Here is a 21,840-nt window from a genome sequence, read left to right on the forward strand (position 1 = left end):
CATCTAGCACCCTAAGTATACAGTCCCTCACTGGATCTTTTGCCAAAATAATACAAGGTCTGTACCCAGCCCCTTTGGTACTGGACCTGTGGCTATTATCCTCTTGTAGGGCGTCTCGGTTGCTGTACTGACTCTGTAGTTTCCTTTCACTATGCTAATGCTACAGCTCTGTGTGAGTTAGAGGACTTCAGTTAGCACCTTCATCCACATGGTTATTTACACATATATCAACCTGCCTCGCCCTGGTAGGGCCAGAAACAGATTAGTGTTTGTTTTAATCACATCAACTAACAGGCTGCTTTGCTCAGGGCATGTCCTGCTTCTCCATTCACATGGCCCCCTTCACAGGAGGCTCACATCTTCTCCCAGGACATGGGTTCCTCAGGATCATGGTTTACAAAAGCCAACTCAAGGCGTCCAGTACGACGTTTGCATGGTCATCTGCTTTCATAAGCCAATCAGCATGTTATAGATAATGGTCATGAATACATTGAAAGGCTTTCACGGTTTCCCAGCGTAACTGTTCTCTTCCTTCTTTGGTTTAACCCCACAGCCAGGAGGTCTTTATTGTCTTCTGAGCTCACAGACAATGCTTTATTACAACACAGCTCTGAAGTATTTCTCCATTTGTTCTAGGTTTTGAGGTCCTGTCATAACCGAGCAAAAAGCTTCACCTTCTGATAGAGGGTTTCAGTGACATCTGTGTTTTCATGTGAATAATGATTCGCATCTGCATTCAACTTCATTGCCCTTGTAAATGATTCTGTCCAGCATCATCTAAGTGCCCCCATGAGGATGCTTATCTATAATAATAAAAGCATAATATGCTAATTAGACCAGACTTCCTTCCGGACCTCCTTCTGGGAGGAAGCCAGGGCTGCAGCCGGGGGGGATCGAGGCAGCTGCCGCAGCTGCGAAGGCCTACTCTTGCATGAATTTCGTGCATCGGGCCTCTAGTTAAGAATATTAGACTGGCTGTCACCCTGTTTTTCCAACAAAATACTAAATAGCTGAGAACATTAAAAAAATAATAAGCTGACTGCTGATCCAGAGAGGAAGGTTAAACAATGCAGCCAGGGATCTGAGGCCATTTCCTAAAGCATATTTCTGACATTAGTAGTGGTTCCTTCCCTCTTGCCCCTCTGGGGGATATGGGGCTCGGCTGCCACAGCTCAGCCCAGTGGTCCTGGCATGGCCTGCTCTGCTCCCTGGCATTATTTTTAATGGTCTATCTGTGAGATTCTGTGTTACTTTATATGAGCATGTACATTATTTCCATCATGTTTCTTGCTCTGTAACAACTGTAAAAACTATCAAGTTCATCATCTGTTGAATCAAAGTTGATGATGGCAATTTTTAGGGTTATTAAACATAATATAAGCTCAGATCATAAATGAGAATTTAAAAAATGAAATAGATTTCTCAAAAAACCAAGTTAAAAATACAGACAAGTCTATTAAGAATGGATAATACAATGAATTTTAATAAATGTTAGAAATATGTAAATTAACTTTTCTTTACAGTTATTACATGCTTAATAAGGACATTTTTGTGTTGATGCATATTAGCTTTTAAACTGATATTTTTTGGATTACATCTCTGAAAATTACTTCTAAGTCTTCAGTTATTTAAATGGCAAACTGAGCTGATTATGGGGGGGGGGGGGGGCGTTGTGCAAAGGGAATAAAAGTTAAAGGCCTTCCTTGTAAATAGTATTTACGTTATAGTCTGTCTCAGGGTGTTATGTTCATCCAGCTAAGGAGACAATGCAGAAAGGTCCCATTTTTCAGAGGTCACAGAGGTCAAGAAGGCCTGACTGCATATGCAACCATAGAACTGACTATAGACAACTGTGTAAAAAGTAATTATGCCAACAAATAATCAGCCAGCAGTTATTAATCACCTGTTCTGTTCCTGGCAGTGTGTTAGGTGGTGTCAATGATGCAAAATAATGGCTGTCCAGATGCATATTATTGTCTTAGAAACTATTTTTGGGGAAAAAAATAAAAAAAGCTATTTAGAATAAAAGGCAAATTGATCTTTAAAAACCAATGTGTAGCTATTATTTAATTTTCAGTTATGAACAAAAATAGAGACCCTATAGTTGCCTTTCCACTGACTTTATGAGGTGAATGTCTGGTTCACTCAACTTTACAAAAATCCCTACAAATCACACTCATGACTCTAGTAACTTTGGGATGGGTGGATTATACACGGTTTAAAACTCATCACCTTAGAGAAGTTTTCAAGAATGGGTTTCACTGCAAGTGAGTGAAGTACTTGGCATGGCTTGCCTTCCAGGGTGTGGGCCCACCACACACACACACACCCCGGCAGACCATGCAGACGTTGCCAGGAGACACACTGCATTCACTGCTATGTTTGATCATGCTCCTCTTTGGGTTTTTAATTTTATTATTGAAATGGAGTGGCTTATTCTACTATTGTTTTTTTCTGAGGAATTTTTGAGTGTCATTATTTTTGCTGATCTTGCTTGTGTTCTTCTTCGCTACTTAATGTGAGCATATGCAATCTTTACATTTTGTATTTTGCTGTATTCACAATTTGCCATCCTTTGAACAGAAATTAATGATGGCAGTTTATAGGGTTATGAAATGAATTGCAGGTTTATCAAAAGTGAGAATTTTTAAAATGTAATAAACTTCCAAAGAGTTCAAACTTAATAAAATCTAAGCATGTTGAAATGGTAGTGTTGTATAAACAGTATAGTGTAATTTCAAATGATAAATATTAGAAATATATACATTCATCTTCAGCTTGGTGTACAATGGGGGGCGGGCAGGGCTGGCATAGAGTCTTTCCAGATGAGAACTTTCACCTTCAGTTCTAGGTCTGGAGCCAGCACTATATCCTTAGCAAGCACTTTTTGATATCTAAGCATATTATCTCCTAGAATTGCTTTCTCTTTCATATTTAAATGCCTCTGTTGGCAATTTTGGAAGTGAATTGGGGGGTTGGGGGAACAAGGCACAATAAGATAAATGCAAAACACTACTGTGTGCACTGTTTTGCACTTTTAAATGTAAATGGATGTCTCATATATTATGAGGAGAGTTGGTTCCAGTCTCTAAAACTCATCCTTTAAGTTCCATTTTATTTATTCCTCTAAGTTAAGCTGGGCTGCAGAAATTAAACTGTCTTGGAGACATATGACCAAAAAAAAGATCTGTCAGCCAACAATTTCTACATCTATTTCCCTACAGGATGAGAAAAATGACTCTGAATAGCCATTGCATCTACAAATAACTCTGTTGATACAGCTTTCTAAGAAGAATAATTCAAATTTGTGTCCTCTTCATCCCCAAGATTAACTCCATCTTCTAGGATGGCTCAATTGCTGGGTCTTCTGTGAGTTTGTCCTCTCATCTCCCCAGACAGGTCTACTCCAGAGAGCTGCTCCTGCGGCTCTTGGAAACATGGTTATAGCTTCCCACACCTCTCTCCCCCATTTAGAGTTGGAATACTTCACAGGGAGGGGACTGTATTTTGTTCTTCTTTGTAGCCCTGGGTCGAGCACAGTCAGGCACTTTATAGATAATATATGCAGGGTGGTAGATGATAATTAAAAAGGCCGCCCCTAGGCACTGTTTATTTGAGATCACTAGTATGTTATAATAACATGTATTTTAAAATATAAACTACTATTAATCCCTGGCTCCATTATTTTATTCATGTTGTAGTTAGTTTTGGTTATTTCAAATATATCTAACAGGTGAAACAGGACTTTTGGGAATAAAATAGGACAGGCTAGGCAATTTTAGAAATTTTAGAAATTAAGGGGACCATGGAAGAAGCACAGGACTACAGAGCAGCAGAAGGTATATTTCCATAGAATGGGGGAGCTGAAAACAGCAGAAGGTCCATATTTACAAAATAAAGGGAAGGAAGCCCCTCATTCAGAGGAAGAAGAAGAAGGCCCAAAGGGAAGAAGAACAAAAAGGAAGGAGGGGAGGAGGGGAGGAGAACCCTCCCATGTGAGGTTCAACCTTTGAGCTCAAGAGTTACTATAGTAACCAGTGGGAGGGAATAGTGACCAATCACAGGGACATCAAGGCACAGGGACTTGCAGCCTTTATAAACCATGGAAACAGGAAGTTGGTGGCACCCTTTCCCCCTCCCCACTTCGGAGTCTGTGCTGTGAGATTCTTTCGCCTTCCCCATTTGGGAATCTGTACTTATTTTTCAATAAATTTCCACCTTTGCTATACCATCTTCCATCCGTGGATTCATTCTTCAACTCCAAAGGACAAAGAGCCCAGGAACCATTCTGGCCAGGGGAACACTGCGTGTTCCAGTCCAAAAATTCCTTCTCACAGGTAAAAGGATTCATCCCACAAGATCTTTCCATTCATGTTAAAGTAATAATTTTCAGGAATTAATTAAAAAACAAGGAAAAGCTTTAGAGAACAGTAACATCTTGGGAAAGTATAATGTTGATTTATATATATATTAGATTAGATAAGAAATGTGATTTTTGAAAGTTGTTTTGGTATAACTTTGCATTTAAAGTCTCAATTAAAGATGATTTGTATCACAATTGGTTTTATGGGCCCAAAATAGAAGTGTAGAGTGGAAGTCCCAACAGGCTAGGAGGTGCTCTTGACAATGCAGAATTAAGACCTTTAAATTTTATACTGAGTTTGGGGGAACTATTTTAATAAACACCATAAAACCTTTCAGAAAAAAAGGAGGATCGTTATTTAAAATCAATACATAGCCATTATCTTGCTTTTAGTAATGACTGACATTGCTACTTTCCCAAGTAGTTGCTCTTTCCAGAGTCCTATGATTTACTTAATCTTTCAAAGGCCCTATGAGCCCTAAACCTGAAGGTCTAGTGTACCTGGAACAGGGTCGGAGAAATAGATGCCTGTCTGCGAATGCCATTAAGGGGGAACTAGCTGTTGAAAAGCCCACATTCCAAACAAGGAAACAAACACAAAACATTTCTATGTCCTACCTGAACAATGATAAGCCTCACTTTTCCCTACCAGAGATAATGTGATAAAACACTGACATCTGTATCCAGAGGAAGTAGATGGCACACTGAAATTAAGATATGGTGAAAATGTTTCATCAAAAAAGGAAACAATTACCAAGGTACGTGTAGGGCATAGGGAACCACACAGGTTAGTGCAGGAATATGGAATAGTAGTGAGCATGTTGCCCTTGCTAAATATGAGAGAGGGAGAGACGATTGACATATAGAAGGAGAGAAGGTCAGACAGAGAGGAGCAGTGACCTTTGGGGGACATTCAGCCAGCGGGAAGTGAACTAACAAGAACTAGCAGGAAGATAAATCCTCACTCCCCTTCTTCTCCTTGATCTATTGCAAGCTCCCCACTAGTCCAATCTAACCTGAAGCCTGAGAACAAGTGGGCTCTTTGGTGTTCTTAAAATTTGGGGTGGGCGTTTATGAGTGGATAAATGGGGAGAGTGGACCTGGGAGGGCAAATGAAGGATACTCAGCACAAGGTCTAAACAAATTGCTCTTTGATGTCATTACAGCTATTCTATTAGAACAAGAAGAGATCTAGTGACTTCATACCTTGTATGACAGGAATAATTCTGTCTTAGTAGAGGGGGGTATGTAGTGAATGTTTGGAATGCTGAATGGGAATGTTCCCATGAGAGGTGGGGTGGGTGGCAAGCTATAAAGGCAACAGGGCAGACAATGGGCCTTATTCGTTGAGTCGGTTTACAGGATCCTTTTTTTAAACTTTGTTTTTAGCTTCTTTCCTTTTTAAGAAAATATATTTTTATTAATTTCAGAGAGGAAGGGAGAAGGAGAGATAGAAACATCAATGATGAGAGAGAATCATTGATCTGCTGCCTCCTGCAGGCCTCCTACTGGGGGCCAAGCCCACAACCCAGGCATGTGCCCTCAGCCTGGGAATCAAACCCAGGACCCTTCAGTTCACAGGCTGACGCTCTGTCCACTGAGCCAAACCGGCCAGGGCTACGGGATCCTTTTTGTTCAATGCTCTCTGGACAGTACATGGGGACTTAACAACGTCAGATCCTCCAGGGGAACCCCAGCTTTTGGAAAGTGGCTCTGAAGCTCTATGACTACAGCTGCACCAAACTGACAATGGCATGACTGGGGACGGGGTGTGAGCCTTGCGGCTTCAGCTGATATTACTTGGTCCTGTGAAGCATACGGTCTCTGTTTTCTAAACGCTTAACTGCATCAAAGGCTTGGACATGCACAGCCTCCTAGGACCTAGGGGACTAGCCACAGAAATTTGGCCTTGGACAAATGAGGCCTTACCTCTGGGACTAAGGTTTTGTGTGCTAACTTCCCACAGGATCAGTATCCCCTCCTCTTTTTCCTACCAAACCAAGAATTCTTTAAGCAGGCTGTAAGTTTTAAGTAAAGTAAAAGTTGGAAAGCAGGGTGGGCACTGGATCAGGTTAGATCAAATGATTCTGTACTGAGGTCGTGGGTGTACCCTCCATCATTGTTACCAGTGTCCACTCTTTATCTCTAGACCATAGAAGAATGCTCTTAAAATTATGACTTGAAAAAATTCTGGAGCTGATACTTTGTAAATGGTAGATAGTAGTGAAAGAACATTGAATGTATTATATGTTATAGGAAATGTATGCCTCCCCTTGTGTTTACTACATACCTTGTGTTTAGAACTGATTTCCTAATGAACTAATTTTTATAAAATGGTAATAGTAGGACTTGTAAATGTTCCAAATATCAGGCAGGGTAAACAGGAGGGATACACATGAATATAAAAAGCTCATTCTAGTTGATCTGAATTTAACATGATCTTTTATGAAATAATTTGACAGCTTCCTCTGTATTTAAAGAGAATAAACCAGAAAGAAGCTAAAAGACAAAAACAGAATAACAAAATTCATTTAAATATTTTTTAAGGTATAAGTCATCCAAATAATAATGATAACTAGTTTCAATACCAACAGATCAAACATACTTCTCTCTGAGGAATCATCATTTATGTGACTTCCTTACATCCCCTGCACACATACTCTCTTCCCTCTCTCTTTTCAAATATCCCTGTATGTAGGTCCAATCCCTCAACTTGTGCTTTAGGCTTCATTATACTGTGTGAATTTAAAAGTAATATACTTATTCTCTCACACAGTCTTTTGTAGTGGAACTTACACCATGGCAGTTTCCTCTTATTTAGAAAATCAATGCACTGAAAAAGGTCTAAATAATACATTTCTCTAGCGCTTGTCAACCACACTGTTACAAGAGCAATCTAGTGTGTGAGAAAGGTTCTGCAGGATTCAGTCAGTGTCAGTGAGGTTACTAGACACTAACCAAAATGCTGTCATGTGGGCAGCTATAATTTACATGTACTCAATTTATATTGAACATTTACATATATTCAATTTACATATACTTAAATTAAATCTTGCAGAGAGGATTTCATATTCAGGGCGAGACTTTTTCTTAGAAATGCTAAGGACATGACTTTTCAAAAATTCTGAGAGGTTTATATTTTCAAAGCTGGTCTTTCCTAACATTTATTTCATCTCAGCAATGGCTAAGACGGTAAGTGGCTGCACATGTGTGTCTGTGTGTGTGTGCCAGTGCGTGAGCATGGGCATTCTTGTGTCACTGTAGACCAGTGATGGCGAACCTATGACACGTGTGTCAGAGGTGACACACGAACTCATTTTTTTGGTTGATTTTTCTTTGTGAAATGGCATTTAAATATATACAATAAATATCAAAAATATAAATCTTTGTTTTACTATGGTTGCAAATATCAAAAATTTTCTCTATGTGACACGGCACCAGAGTTAAGTTAGGGTTTTTCAAAATGCTGACACACCAAGCTCAAAAGGTTCGCCATCACTGCTGTAGACTCTAAATTATTTGAGTCTTTGGAATTTTTGAAATCTGTAAATCCTATATTTCTATTTCTTGTGATTACTTCAAGAAACCCTCATATAAAATATTTAAGGGTAACTATGCCACAGATTGATGTGGGAAACTGTTTATTGCCTTCACTATCTGATAAGCATAGGCAGAGAAACCCCCCTCCACCCCCACCCAAGGCTGGGTGCCTTTGAAGCCCTCCCAAAGGTCGGAGCTAGGCGCCACCTCTGTTTGTCCAGACAGTGGTAGCTGAAACTACTCCCCCATTTATTATTATGTAAATCCTTGCTGATGGGCTAGTCTGCCTGTTGCAGGGGGTCACCTGCCTAGGGCTATGCTATGGGTGCATCCCAGATCAATAAAAGCTTGGTGAGGCCTGAGCACAGAGAGAAGTCCTTGGGGACTTGCCGCCTGGTCCCCCAATATTGCAAAATTATCTCGTGTCTTTTTCTCTCATTTGCTGTGCGGCTCCTCTTTCAGATACCAAACCCTACTCCACGCAGAACGTGGAGGGAGTCTTACTCGACAGATTGAGAAATGGGTACTGAAGATAATTTAATTAGTAATAGAATAATTTTTAATCACTAATTAATTATTAATTAATTATAAACATGGGATTTCCTTCCCAGTCTCCCAGCCCCCAACTACTTTTTTGGTTAAAGAGGAGAAGAATGAATAGTACCTTTTATTATTACTTTTCTCATGTAACTATTTTCACTGTAGTTATAATCAGAAAAAAACCTCTTTGTTCTTCAATCATTCATTTACTCATTTATTTGATGACTATTTATGGACCACCTACCACATGTGCTCAGTCCATACCGATAGAGATAAAAAATGACAGAGTTCAGCCCTGCTGGCGTGGCTCAGTGGTTGAGTGCTGGCCTATGAATCAGGAGGTCACAGTTCGATTCCCCATCAGGGCACATGCCTGGCTTGCAGGCTCGATCCCCGGTGTGGGGCATGTGGAAGGCAGCCAATCAACGATTCCCTCTTTGATGTTTCTATCTCTCTCTCCTTCTCCCTTCCTCTCTGAAATCAATAAAATATATTTTAAAAAAATGACAGAGTTCATGTTCCCAAAATCTCACCACTGATTCAAATTGTTCAAAGGAAGAGAGCAAAGAACAAAACTGGAGATGATGCAAGTGTCCACTTAATTTTCACTGAGGACAAGAAATCCAAGCATTGTTATTTTTCCCATTGTAGGAGATATGGGACTTCAGTGACAAGTCAGGACTACAAATGTAAGTTTGATATGCTCATGCTTAGAACCCCCGTTAAAAATGTGAGGCTCCCAAGGTAGAAGGCCTAGTGTTGATTAGGGAGTTCATTTTCCCAAAATGGAGAGAAATAGAGTTGATATTACAAACACAGAAGAAAAGACATCAAAGAGGTCATTACATGGAGAATAAGAAGAGTAGGAATGTATATCCCTGGAAATGAGTTCACTTTTTTAATTTCTAAAATATTAACATAAGAATAACAAAGATTTACTATGTAATCAACTTCATCCTTCATGTATGCCCACCACAGCCCTGTGAGGTATGAACCAGTTTTGACAGAAGCAGAAACTAGAGTCAGCGAAGCTAGGTGACTTGCTCAGTCACCCAGCCAGCAGGCAGCAGAGCGAGGACCGGGGGTCGGGAGAAGCAGGCTGGCTCCCTGGCAGAGCTGTGCTCTGACCCTGCACTCTGCAGCCTCCGTGCGTGTCATCTGGGAGTCCTTTGAGCCCCTGCTCTGCTCTGGTAGCTGAGGGCCCATTGCAGAATGAGATAGAACATTTCCCCTCCGGATAGGAAAAACTTGACAGGGGTGAGTTTTAATTAAATTTGAGTAAAATTTTCATTCCAATAAGGGTGTGAATTTATTCTCTCTCATAATCCTCCAGGGCCATTTAAGTCCTAGCTCTGAATTAAAGATTTTGTACTGCAATTGCATTAGTGGATACTTTTCTCTTCAAACTCCCTTTCAATCTAGCAGAACATGTTTTCAAACGCACAGAACGGAAAGCGCTTTCGAATGCACATTGATATGCCTGAAAGGAAGGCTAGTACTTTTATTTTAAACCCTGGCTCAGCATTTCACAATGTATTTTGGGGGGGACACTAGTGTTTCTTCAACTTCATTAGGAAACAAATACACTAATAATATATTACTATCTACCTGCATACTTATGCGGTATTTGAAATGCAAAAAATGGTAGACTAATTTACATTTTAAGAAATTTGTATGACGACTTGTTTTTAAAGGAACATCACCTGATGAAAAAGTCCCTGGTTGCAAAGTATAAGCAGCCTTTCCAGAATGTTCTAGGAGTGGCACCATGCTGCCTCTTCAGCGTTCTGTGCTTCCATATCCATGATTATTTAACTACGTATATTTCTTATGTATAATTTAAAGACACAATTGCGACTTTATCTGATATCCTCTCTGTGCCAACCACTTCATATGTCCCAGGATTGTAAAGACACATAAGACGTTGCATTTGCCCACAGTGGCCCGGCAGCTGGTCAGAGCTGGTCAGAGCCAGCCTGCACTAGAGCATACAGGTGGGCACAGGAAAGTGATGCTTGAGTAGGATGTAGACAGTCAAGAAATTAGGTATGAAGGACGTGCAAACTCGCTCTAAATAAGCCAGCATTTCCCTGCTAAAATTACTTCTTTTTTACATTGTGGTTACTCTACATTTTTTTTTTTTAAAAAAAAGAATAAACAATAAAAGCAGATGATTTAATCAATCACTCGCCAAAGTCAAGTTTGTATAAAGAAATTTAAAATACATTTTATTTCTAATACTTTTAAAGATAGTTGGTCTTTTGAAGGATTAAGAAGGTTTGAGGTAATAGCAATCTAGGTTTTGTTAGCTATCGTTGTAGATGCTTGGTACTATTAAGTTGGTTTGGAAAATGGAATGGCGTTGCCAGTTATCATCCCAAAACCATGCTGAGTTTTTACCTGATGTAACACGAGTTTGCCAATAACATACAACCTGGAATCTGTTGTGGTAGAAAGCCCTACACAGAAAAATAAAAATGACAGCTGAGGCAATTTAGAGCTGAATTTGTCAGTCTTCAAAATCGTGTTTTAAAGGTAGACTAAAAATCCCTAGCCCAGTTATATGCATCTTGTATTTTTGTGTTGTCTGCTCAGTTACCTGGGTATATAAGTCATCTTGTACAGTATAATGTCAACTCTGATTATTTGTTTTAAACAAATAGTTGTGTCTTTTTGCAATAGTAAAAAAAAAAAATCCCGAGTAGAGTCAGGATAATGATCTTATAATCATTCCTATTCACAAAGCACTTCAGTGTTTGACTTCTACCATCAAAGCTACCATCTTACATTCTACTCTTTTTAAAAACATATATTTTTATTGATTTCAGAGAGGAAGGGAGAGGGAGAGAGAGAGATAGAAATATCAATGATGAGAGAGAATCATTGATCAGCTGCCTCTTACACTCTCCCTATCGGGGATTGAGCCCACAACCTGGGCATGTGCCCTGATAGGGAATTGAACTATGACCTCCTTGTTCACAGGTCGATGCTCAACCACTGAGCAACACACACCAGACTACATAACACTTTTGAAAATTAAGTTCAAAGATAAAAAGAAATTTATTAAACAGTCTTCTTTCTATTCCTTTTTGTTAACAAATTTAGAAGAAAAGAATGATTAAAATAAATGATCAGAATGGACAAATTGTATAACACATAAGAAGCTATAAGTACCACCCTTCAGATAAGATATAGTTTATTGCTAGACAAAAAGAACATGTTTCTTTGTTTGTCATGTAGAAAACAAAATGTCAACTTGTATTTTAAATGATGACTATTGGTATGTTCAATTTCAGTGTAGGAATTACACTGCACGAGTTAAAGAGGTAAATTTGTATTGCAATTCAATGACTTTTTTTTTTGTAGCTAAAGCATCCCATAAGGTAGTGTTGCGTAATCATAGTGTAAGCTCTGTGCTTGCAAGGCTCTTCAGCTAAATGTTCACCATTTCCCATTTAATCTTCAGTAGTATTCTTTGCTATTATATAAAACATCTCAAAGGCATAAATTGCTATTCTGTTAAGACAAACAATCAGTGATATGCAAAAAACATGTTTATCATTCTCTCTTTTATAATCTTATGAACCACTGCACATGTCACCTAACATTCTTCATTTGGATTTTCTTCTTAATTGAAGTTTCTCAACCATGAGATTGTATCCATTAAATACACGAATTAACATCAGAGCAAGAGAACCCACAATCCTAATGGTGTTCTATTTGTTCTACACACATTTGTGCTGCAATGAACTTATGTTCAATATGTTCCACCAAGAGTTCCACCCGTATTGCTTAAATTTCCTTTAAAAAAGCCCAACAACTCATTGCACTAGAGATGCTATAAAAGTTGTCTTTTTCTGGAGCACTATACTGCTTTCATTGAAGTTTAGAGTGGTTTATTTTTTGCAAACCCTGGCCTAAGTAACTTATATGTTGAAATAATTAAAGATTTATTTAAAAAGAAATTTTTTTTATTAATGCATGGAAAAGAAGTAAATAACTTTGGAGCCCCCGGGACATCAGAGAGTTGAGTGAGAGTAGGACCACCTTCCAATCTCCCTCCAGCTTTGGGCTGACTGGGTAAGAGACCACCTGTTCCATCCTGTCCCTGCCCAGGCAGCAGAGTCTGGGAGAGGAAGAGTGAGGAGGGGAGGAAACCCTCCAGCCACAAGCCCTCAGTGTGGTTTGTTTGGCCAGGGGAGGAGACATGAGAGCCAGCTTTAACAACTAACTTGAACAACTAAAGGTGGGGCAGAATCTATGCATGATGTAGTAAGAACTCGGAAAGGATGATTTGACACAGAAGACTTAGGGAAGGAGTTATTGGAGAAAATATAATCATATATCTATACTCTTAAACTCAAACTATGAAATAAATTATACAGGAAAACATTTACTTTTATTAAAAAATTATTTATTTTCCTATGTTGATTGGAGGGAGACTATAGTATAAAATGAAACTGGCAGAGACAATATTTTTAGTGTGGTTATTTAATGAGGTGTGCACAGATCTATTCAGTACAATGACTTTGACATACAGCAAAAATGTAGCTACTGTTGATAAAAAATGACCTGCTTTTTAAAAAAATATGATTAAAAAATATGCTTTTTCAAAAAAATTATTTTAGAGAGAGAGAAAGAGAGGGAGAGAGGAATATTGATCTGTTGCCTCCCATATGCATCCTGACTGGGGATCAAAACTTCAACCTGGGTATGTGTCCAGACTGGGAATTGAACCTTTGACCTTTGTGCACATGGGATGATGCTCAAGCAACTAAGCCAGACTGGCCATGGCCCAGCTGCTTAAAAAAATAAAACCTACTTGCAACCACTGAGGAGAGACATATCACTGCATGGATTCTGATTAACAGCAACTAATACAGCAGAGGCCACAGTGATCACTTAAAAGTTTAGATTGCTTCTGTTTGTCATCAGACTGTGTAAACTAGCAGAAAATTAAATTTCAATGTTGTTTCTTGAGAAAAGATTCCAAAACTTTGTATTTGCATTCAATATCACAATATAATACAATACAGACTTCAACTTGCATATAGCTTTTCTTTATTGTGGAAATAGGAGTATATATCAGATCTACATAAAAAAATTGTTTATCTAAAAGCGTTAATGAATTATTTTAAATGCCTACTTGACAATTAATGTTCGAATATTAAAGAGAATATGATTCTTGTAGTTCACAAAGAAAGCATAGCCTTTGCTGGATTTCTAGAAATTTCATTTATATAAAGGATTCTAGGTCATTTTCTTGAGTTATTATTGTTGAATAATATCATATTTCAAGGTTTTTTTTGTTAGTTGCCTAAGTTGAGAAAAAAAATCACTCATAGGAAAAGATAAAGTAAGTTTAAAGTTTATTACTAAATTAAATAAGTTGTATCTATTTAAATAAAAATCAGAGTTGGCTAAGTTCAGTTGACTGAAAATAAACAGGAACCTATGAGGCATCAAAATATTTGGAAAGTTTATTAAATACAATAGGTGAATTGGAGCCACTTGGTGGAAACTGGGATTTTTGCTTCCTATGTTTAGAACTCTTATTGACTCTCTAAAATATTTTCAATTCAAAGTATCATGCCCGACAGTAAGAAGAGCCAAAGCTTGAGAGTTAGGAAGCAACTGAATCTTGAGAAAAACCACAATGTTTTCCCTGAACTGTTTAGAGGCAGAATTTAAATTAGGTAAAAAGAAGAATTAGTTTATTGATTCTGCCTGGCTCCGCCGGTGAAATATACAGATGAAATGTTTCATGGGAAAAAAGAGCTCTCATGAGCAATGGTGTCAAGTTAAAACAGGAAAATACGGTCCTATTGTTGCCACATTGAAAGGTTGGTTAAATTTCTTAAAGCATCAAAATATTAGTGGATCAGGTCACTGTGGGAAGAGATCACCAACACTGTATATAACTAAAAAAGGTAAGTCCACACTTAAAAACCCATATTTGATCAAATGTATCCTTTATGGACTAAATCTGAGTGGATGCCTATGTGGTATATGAGGCACAAATCTTTTGGTCGCAAGAACTGGAGAGAAAGCTCACCTTCCTCATTTACTACGTGTGTCTTCTTGGCACCTTACTTAGCTGTTGTAATTAAAGTTCCTCATAGAATAAGGAAAACAGTATTTGCTCTACAGGTTGTTGTAAAGATATAATACAAATGGAAAAGAATGTGTAATGACCTCTTGGTCGGCAAACTGCGGCTCTCTAGCCACATGCGGCTCTTTGGCCCCTTGAGTGTGGCTCTTCCTAAGCCTTAGGAGTGCCCTAATTAAGTTAATAACAATGTACCTACCTATATAGTTTAAGTTTAAAAAATTTGGCTCTCATTGTTGTAGGAGAAACCAAGATGGCGGCATAGGTTAACGCCAGAGATTGCTGCCTCAAACAACCAATCAAAAATACAACTAAAAGACTGAACGGACATCATCCAGAACCACAGGAAGGCTGGCTGAGTGGAAATTCTACAACTAGGAGAAAAGAGAATATCATACCCAGACTCAGAGGAGGCGCAGTGCTGAAGTGAAATACTAAGGTGCGGAGTGAGCGCGGAGCGGGCTGGCGGCAGAGGGTGAGGTTGTTGTTTTCAATCGGGAGGGGGTTTCAGACTCTGAGCTCCAGATCTGGGAGAGTCTCTAGGGACCCAGACTCAAACGGGAGAAGCGGGACTGTCTGGCTTCGGTCGGAATTCGAAGGCAGCTTTCTCTCCGAGGTTTGCAGCAGTTGCTGGGACTCTGTGAGGCAGAGCCCCTAGGGACGGAACTGAGAGCAGCCATAACTGCTCGATCCACCCGCCCTGTAGATCCCCGGGGACCCGCCCTGCCCAAGCCCTGCGCAGAGCCATTTGCCGGATAGCCTCAGGCAAATGCTAGATTAGCACCGCCCTAGAGATCCAGCACAGAAGCTCTCCCACAGCAGACACAGCTGACTCTTATAGCCAGTTAGCCTGGAGGTCAAATCACCCCCGGTATTGCCGACAACAATCAAGGCTTAACTACAACAAGACTGCGCACAATGACCACTAGGGGGTGCACCAAGAAAAGATAAAAAAATGCGGAGAAAAAGAAATAGGACGCAAATGTCAGAAATGGAAGATATAGAGCTCAAAACCACACTTTTAAGGTCTCTCAAGAACTGTCTAGAAGCTGCCGATAAACTTAGTAAGGCCCTCGAAAAGACTGGTGAGACCACCGATAAATGTAGTGAGATCCTCAAGAAATCTAATGAGACCTTCGATGTTGTGATAAAGAACCAACTAGAAATTAAGCATACACTGACTGAAATAAAGAATACTATACAGACACCCAACAGCAGACCAGAGGAGCCCAAGAATCAAGTCAAAGATTCAAAATGCGAAGAAGCAAAAAACACCCAACTGGAAAAGCAAAATGAAAAAAGAATCCGAAAATACGAAGATAGCGTAAGGAGCCTCTGGGACAGCTTCAAGCGTACCAACATCAGAATTATAGGGGTGCCAGAAGATGAGAGAGAGCAAGATATTGAAAACCTATTTGAAGAAATAATGACAGAAAACTTCCCCCACCTGGTGAAAGAAATAGACTTACAGGTCCAGGAAGTGCAGAGAACCCCAAACAAAAGGAATCCAAAGAGGACCACACCAAGACACATCATAATTAAAATGCCAAGAGCAAAAGACAAAGAGAGAATCTTAAAAGCAGCAAGAGAAAGAAACTCAGCTACCTACAAGGGAATACCCATACGACTGTCAGCTGATTTCTCAACAGAAACTTTGCAGGCCAGAAGGGAATGGCAAGAAATATTCAAAGTGATGAATACCAAGAACCTACAACCAAGATTGCTTTATCCAGCAAAGCTATCATTCAGAATTGAAGGTCAGATAAAGAGCTTCACAGATAAGGAAAAGCTAAAGGAGTTCATCACCACCAAACCAGGATTATATGAAATGCTGAAAGGTATCCTTTAAGAAGAGGAAGAAGAAGAAAAAGGTAAAGATACAAATTATGAACAACAAACATGCATCTATCAACAAGTGAATCTAAGAATCAAGTGAATAAATAATCTGGTGATCATAATAGAATCAGGGACATAGAAAGGGAATGGACTGACTATTCTTGGGGGGGAAAGGGGTGTGGGAGATGCAGGAAGAGACTGGACAAAAATCGTGCACCTATGGATGAGGACAGTGGGTGGGGAGTGAGGGCAGAGGGTGGGGTGGGAACTGGGAGGAGGGGAGTTATGGGGGGAAAAAAGAGGAACAAATGTAATAATCTGAACAATAAAGATTTAATTAATTAAAAAAAAATTTCAATCGTTGTACTGTTGATATTTGGCTCTGTTGACTAATGAGTTTGCCGACCACTGGTAGGCAATCAATCAATGTCAGCCATCTCTCTTATTGTGGCTTTTAAAGATTTATGATAAAGGTTTATGACCAATATAAGACAAATCTACATAATTTCTTCACATTGACCTGTCTCATATCTATGTCTGAATCTGTTTATGTATAATTATATGTTGAGAGCTTGACACATGAAAATGGTTGAGAGTCACTAAGTTCCACACCTCAAAAAGGAAAAACAAAAAGGAAAATGAGCCTATAATTTTAGTCATCATCAGGATGGTACTATAGTGTCAGGTTCATTCTTTTGGGAAATAAAAGTAAGAGTTAAATTTTCAACATATTTCTTGATATCTTAAAAATGTCAGACAGAGTAAGATTTCATATCTACAAGCTCTGTGCATTACTAGGAAAGTAAATGGTTTCAAGTCATGTAATTTCCAAGACAGCAGCAATAACTTTGTTGTGCCCTTGTTGATCTTAAAGTGGAGCATGAATAACAGCTTTAGAGACTCCCAAAGATGCCTAAAATACTCCTGGGGGAGCAACTCCTAGGGACACCAGGAGAATCTGGCTACAAACGTGTTAATCAAAAAAGCTATCTACCTATTACGTGATAGGATTTAATTAGTTAATAGTGTTACAGCTATGAAGCTAGAAGCAAGTCAGTAAGTCCAGCCAACAATCAAGGGAAAATGCCAAAGACTTTGTGGACATATTTTTCAACAATCACACTTTTATTTTAGAGGATTTAGTAAAAATATATCAGGAACCTTTAAATATACATTCTGTATAAGTTCATAATTTCAGTTCTGGAATTCTAATAGATAAAATAAGTTTAAAAAAACTAATAATTTTAATGTTATCATTATAATCGTACCTTTGGAAGCAACATCATTGTTGAGAAATACTGAAGTAGTTAAGAAAATTATATATATTTAATTAATATTAGGTGATGATTAAACATATTTTAAGAATTTATAACATTATGAGGAATATTCACATTATATAAAATGAAACATTTCAGTTTGTCAACTTTATCTACAGTATGATTGCAGTAATCTAAAAATCTGAAATGCACACTTTTGGCCATGCCATGTTAACTGGTATTGGAATTGTCCTTTTGATGAAAATAACAGCAAAACTGGGAGAATATATATGAAGTAACTGTTTTTAGACACTAACCATCATGCAGCTCAGAAATGTGATCCTTGAAAGAAGGAAAATACACAATATGATATCCAAAAATAGATCACCTTCGTTAATCTCTCCCCACTCACCTTCCCCCACCTCCGCCTTCCCTCTGAAATTCCTGAGTCTGTTCCATGATTCTATGTCTCTGGATCTATTTTGTTTGTTAGTTTATTTTGTTCATTAGATTCCACATATGAGTGAAATCGTAAGATAACTTGTCTTTCTCTGACTGTTTTATTTCACTTTCTCTGACTGGTTTATTTCAGTGAGCATTATGTTCTTCAGGTCCATTCATGCTGTTGCAAAAGGTAAGATTTCCTTCTTTTTTTTTTTTTTTTTTTTTTTTTACACCTAATTAGTATTCTATTGTGTAAATGTGCCAAAGCTTTTTAATCCACTCATCTACTGATGGCACTTGGGTTGCTTTCAAATCTTGGCGACTGTAAATAACGTTGCAATGAACATAGGGTGCATATATTCTTTTAAATTAGTGTTTCGGGTTTCTTTGGATATATTCTCAGATGAAGTGGAATCACTGGGTCACAAGGCAGTTCCATTTTTAATTTTTTGAGGAAATACCATACTGTGTACCACAGTGGCTGCACCAATTTGCATTCCCACCAACAGTGCACGAGTGTTCCCTTTATTCCACATCCTGGCCAACACTTGTTTGTTGATTTATTGATGATAGCCATTCTGACAAGCAGGAGGTGATATTTCTTTGTGGTTTTAATTTGCATTTCTCTGATGATTAGTGACATTCATATTCTTATTGACCATCTATATGTCCTCTTTGGAGAAGTGTCTATTCAGATCCTTTGCCCAGTTTTTAATTGGATTGTTTGTTTTTTAGGTGTTGAGTTTTTTAAGTTCTTTCTTTATAATATTATCTTGTTACATTATAATAATACTACTAGAGGTCCAGTGCACAAAATTCGTTCACTGGGGGGTCCCACAGCCCAGCCTGCACCCTCTCGCAGTCCAGGAGCCTTCGGGGTATGTCCAACTGACAGCGTAGGCCCGCTCCCCATGGGAAGTGGGCCTACGCTGTCAGTTGGACATCCTTAGTGCTGTTGCGGAGGCAGGAGAGGCTCCCGCCACTGCCGCTGCACTTGCCAGCCGTGAGCCGGGCTTCTGGTTGAGTGGCACTCCCCCTGTGGGAGCGCACTGACCACCAGGGGGCAGCCTCTGCATTGAGCATCTGCCCCCTGGTGGTCAGTGTAGGTCATAGTGACCGGTCATTCTGCCTTTTGGTCGATTTGCATATTAACAATTATTATATAGGATGTGTTATAATAATTTACAAGTGTACTTTTTCATATCAATAGTATGATAAACAGCATGGTAAACTTATCATAGAGGTCCTACCAACTTCCAGATCCAAATAGATAATAAAAATATTCTGGGGAATTCAGAGGGCAGTTCACACTGTAGACAAAATCAAAAGAAAAGAAAAGGAGAGAGAACAAAACTGGGAATGAAAGGCATTAAATAGATCAATAATAAAAATATCAATAAGTTTAAATCTTCTGGGAGAAGAGACAGGGAGCATTCAGAAAAGTGTGCTCTTCCTAAGGTCCACTAAGATCTTTCAAACATCAAAGTCCAATACTGTCTACCACTTGCAGTACTTGCTGGTAAAATTATTTCTAAAGTGCTTTGCTGGCCTGAAAATAGAACTTTATCCTGAATACTGACTTGATGACTGTTTTGTGAGTATTCTCCTATTGTAACAAATAACATTATGCAAAGTTTCTGCAAGGCCACCCATACTATTGAAATAAATTATAGTGATAAACTGTCAGGACTAGAGATAGTAAAGGACAGCACTTCCAGAGTCCTGATAGAAAGCTAAAAAATATATTTGGACTTAAGTAAAGTTTATTTTCTACTTTATAAAAGTAGAGAAGTCCTCTTCCCTCTTGTGGCCATTGTAGGAGTGCCAGCGGTCAAAATGACTTCTGACTGGAGCAAGAACTGTAAAAGGCATTTCAATGCATCTTCCCACATTCGAAGGAAGACTATGTTGTCTTCTCTTACCAAAGAGCTGAGACAGAAGTATAATGTTCGATCCATGCCCATCTGAAAGGATGATGAAGTTCAGATAGTTCGAGGACATTACCAAGGGCAGCAAATTGGCAAAGTAGTCTAGGTTTACAGAAAGAACTATGTCATTTACATTGAACGAGTGCAACGGGAGAAAGCTAATGGTATGACTGCTCATGTTAGCATTCACCCCAGCAAGGTGGTTTCACTAGACTAAACCTGGACAAAGACTGCAAAAAGATCCTTGAACGTAAAGCCAAACCTCGCCAAGTAGGAAAGCAAAAGGGAAAATACAAGGAAGAAGCAATTGAGAAGATGCAGGAATAAAGTAATATTATATACAACTTTCATTAAAAACTTAAAATGAAAAATAAATAAATAAAAGCAGAGAATGTGCTTTCTGTGGATCTTGTGGTTAAAAATATTAACTAAAATGGCCATGGGACTTTAATGAATAGGATTAAGATGAATAAATTATAAGCAGATTTCCATAATGAAGGAAAGCCTTTCAATCAAATCCAGCAACCTGTAAATCTGTTGGCATCACAGATTAAGTGGTTTTTATTAATGGCCCTTTTTGTAGTTGAACTTACCTTAATTACTAAAGAGCCTTGGTTACTGGTTAGCCCTATATAGAGACCTTAGAGCTCACCAGCTACTTTTAGATTCAGATAAAGAGACTGTACCCCAGAGAACTTAATTATAGAGCAGTTTGGATCACTGAGAATGATAATTTCCTTGGGGAAAAGTCACCACGGTAAATACGATAGTTTTCCCATGAATTTTATCAGAAAAGTCCATGAAAATTTGATTTCCTTAATTTTCACTATAGGCAGACTAGTTATATTATTGCTTTCTATCAGTTATGATAAGAAATGACTTTTAAGTAATGTAAAATTATAAAGAATACTATATCTGTCTTATTATATTTATTTCTTTTAGTTATTTTATGCTCTACCCACTTTTAGAATTATGCATTGTGGGTAGTGTCTATTTTTTTTTTTAATATATTTTATTGATTTTTTACAGAGAGGAAGGGAGAGAGATAGAGAGTTAGAAACATCGATGAGAGAGAAACATCGATCAGCTGCCTCCTGCACATCTCCTACTGGGGATATGCCCGCAACCCAGGTACATGCCCTTGACCGGAATCGAACCTGGGACCTTTCAGTCCGCAGGCCGACGCTCTATCCACTGAGCCAAACCGGTTTCGGCATGGGTAGTGTCTATTAATAGTTACAGTCATAATTAGAAGTCTTCTCATAGGCTCATCATAAGCACCCCAAGAACTCCACTCATACTGATAACACTTCCATATGTACAAATAGAAAAACTGGACAAATTGAAAGTCAAGACTGTTAAGGACTCAGAACTGAGGTTTTCAAACTGCCAGCCTGGAATTTGGAGGGACAGATACACCTAGCGATGTAGAGCCAAGCCCCGCTAGCTGAAGAAAAGCTGCCGGCACCATATATGGGTAGGAACACTTAAATGGTGATTTTGACGAATTGTTGGACCTAAGTGTGGACCAGCTTGAAAACTCTATAGGGCAAGAGTTTTAGGGGGTTCCTGCACTTCCGTGGACTTTTCCTTCGGGAAATCCAGGAGGTTGTCATGTGGAGATCTGTGAATGAGCCCCCTGAAGGATGGGAGTGGGGAGGAGGAACCACTGTGAAATATACCCAGAGCCTTCTCCATAACAAAACCTGCTCCAGGGGAAAGACTCTGTCAGACTCTGACTCTAGTTTAGGGAACAGGACACCTCCCACTCGAGCCCCCTCCAGACTTCCAGTTTTAACAAAGGGCAGAAAACTGCAGAGGTCA

The 21,840-nt window shown here is 38.9% G+C and overlaps 2 pseudogenes; one reads left to right on the top strand and one right to left on the bottom strand.

The window, feature by feature from the left end:
• Positions 1-353: 353 nt before the first annotated feature.
• On the bottom strand, positions 354-1,091 carry LOC118670809 (annotated as a pseudogene).
• An 18,833-nt stretch (positions 1,092-19,924) lies between these two features.
• On the top strand, positions 19,925-20,382 carry LOC118670586 (annotated as a pseudogene).
• Positions 20,383-21,840: the final 1,458 nt, after the last annotated feature.

The sequence above is a fragment of the Myotis myotis genome, unplaced genomic scaffold (assembly GCF_014108235.1).
Source record: "Myotis myotis isolate mMyoMyo1 unplaced genomic scaffold, mMyoMyo1.p scaffold_m19_p_16, whole genome shotgun sequence".
NCBI classification, from domain to species: domain Eukaryota; kingdom Metazoa; phylum Chordata; class Mammalia; order Chiroptera; family Vespertilionidae; genus Myotis; species Myotis myotis.